Consider the following 2,479-nt stretch of genomic DNA (forward strand, 5'->3'; position numbering starts at 1 on the left):
ATTTCGTTGAAAGTTCATGTATTTTGTTGGAAATTGACCTTGTTTAGTAGAAATTTAATCTTTTTGGTTGAAAATGTATCATTTTTGGTCAAAAATGCAATTATTTGGTTAAAATATCAAATGTACATCTTCTTAGGTTTGAAAGTCTATTATTTCATTAAGAGTTGAAGTACTTTGTAAAAAAAATACGTTTTTTTAACAAGGTTTTTTAATTATGGTTGAAAATTTAACTATTTGGTTGAAAGTTTGACTCTTTCATTGAAAACTGATATTTTTCGCTTAAAAAATTCAACTTTTTGTAGATAATTCGTCTTTTTCACTTTAAAATTAAATAATTTCATTCAAAATTCATGTATTTTGTTTAAGATTTGTCTTTTTTTGTAGATCATCAGTTTTCTTGGTCGAAAATTCATCTGATTGGTCGAAAATTTAACAACTTTGTTTAAAATTAATTTTTTTTGTTAAAAATTATTTATATTTATCTGAAAATGTAACTATTACATGATTCATTACAAATTAATCGTATATATTGGTTAAGTTGGAAAATCTTTTTTTTTAGAACATTAATCTTCTTGGTAAAAAATTCACCTTTTCCCTTGAAAATTTAACAATTTTGTTGGAAATTTGTTTTTTTTCTTGTTAAATTCAATTATTTAGCACAGTTTTTATCTGGAAATTGTCCTATTCCATTTTTGGTTGAAACTTTATCCTTTACATTGTATTAGTTAAAACACCAATTATTTGATAGAAAATTAATTTATTTTGTTGAAAAGTAAACTTTTGGGTTAAAAATTGATTTATTATGTTGATTAGATTTTTTTGAAGATTCATCATTTTAGTTAAAAACTGAAAACTTAACTGTTTTGTGAAAAAATTTTCTGTTTGGATGAGTTCAACAGTTTTTAATAATAAATGTAAGCCTTTTTTATGAAGATTCATAATTTTAAATAAAAATTCATCTCCTTCGTTAAAAATTTAAGGATTTGGTTGAAACTTCGTTTTTTTTTAAGTTGAAAATGAAACTGTTTTGTTACACCGTTCGATTTTCAAAATTGTCAACTCGTAAATAAGACTTTTGAGTTTGGATTTATAAATAAAAATGTAAAAATTAATGATATAAAGCGACTTAAAATAAACGAATTCAATTTATAATTTAAAAAGTTTCCAATTAAAAAAGAATTGTAATTAATCCATTTTTATTGATCAAAATGATTTAGTCTTTAACATTAAAAAATTTATTTATTTATTCTTCATTTCAAAGCATTGAAAGAAAGTTTATATTTTTTAACCAGAAGTCCTTGAACTATTCCGTTTAAGAATAAGTTTACACTGTTTTGTAAAAAAATCATCTTTTTGACTTTGAAATTCAACAATTTAAAAAAAATCCTTATTGACTGAAAAGTCAACTCTTGTTTAAAATTAATATCTTTTTAGATGAGTTCAACAGTTTTTAATTAAAAATTCAAACTTTTTTTGTTGAAGATTTATCATTTTAGTTGAAAATGTAATTATTTTGATAGTAAGTTAATTTATAACATTCTCAATTGGCAACCTAAAATTATTATCTCTAAATAACAATGCAAAAATATTAATCTGGAACAACTTAAAATAAAAACAATGTAACTTTTATTTTAAAAAGGTTTTAGTAACAAAATTAATTTAATCGTTCAATTCTTAATGTTACGAACTGAAATTTTTTTGAATTATTATCATTTTGAACCTTAAAAATAATAGCGTAATTTGTATTTTTAAACAGAAATCTCTAAAATATTAAAGTCATAAAAATTTTAAAATGGTAATTTCGTATTTTAAAATAATTTAATTAAAAAAATTGTTAAAATTGTAATGAGCTAAATTTTAAGTTTGAACGCTACAATTTTAATTTAGAATAATATTCAAAATTAATTTAAAACTTGAAATTATTTGAAATAATTGGAAACACGATGTAAATTTCTGGAAATATAAAAAAAATCTTTTGAGAATTGTAAAATATTTAAATATAAATTCAGAAGAGGAGAAATGGTTTGCGCGCGCAACTCAGTAATTTACAGCGTCTCCTACTATATTCACACGGACATAGCCCTGTCATAGTATTGGACCACATCTCGTTTCAGATCTGGGATCACTGAATCCACAATCGTAAACTTCTCTACTGACCGTGATCGGTAGGCGCATGCGCGTAAAACGAAGTTGACTCCACGCTACAGAAGTCAGTGTTGTATGCATGAAAATTGACCGGCTTGTAAGGGCCGCTAAAATCTTAGGCCCTTGCGCATTTCAAGATACGTCACCACCAAGAGGTGTAGCCAGATTTGTTTGGTTGATGTCGAGTTGCGGCTGGGTCAGGAAAACACAGCGGGTGGTGCCTTCCCCCCTCCATGCTACTACATTCTCCGCTTCTCGTCGTTCAAGAAGGGAAGGCGGGAGGAAAATTGTCGCTAGTTGACTTAACTAGTTTCAGTTTCAGCTTGAGTGCTGA

The sequence above is a fragment of the Belonocnema kinseyi genome, chromosome 1, assembly GCF_010883055.1.
Source record: "Belonocnema kinseyi isolate 2016_QV_RU_SX_M_011 chromosome 1, B_treatae_v1, whole genome shotgun sequence".
NCBI classification, from domain to species: domain Eukaryota; kingdom Metazoa; phylum Arthropoda; class Insecta; order Hymenoptera; family Cynipidae; genus Belonocnema; species Belonocnema kinseyi.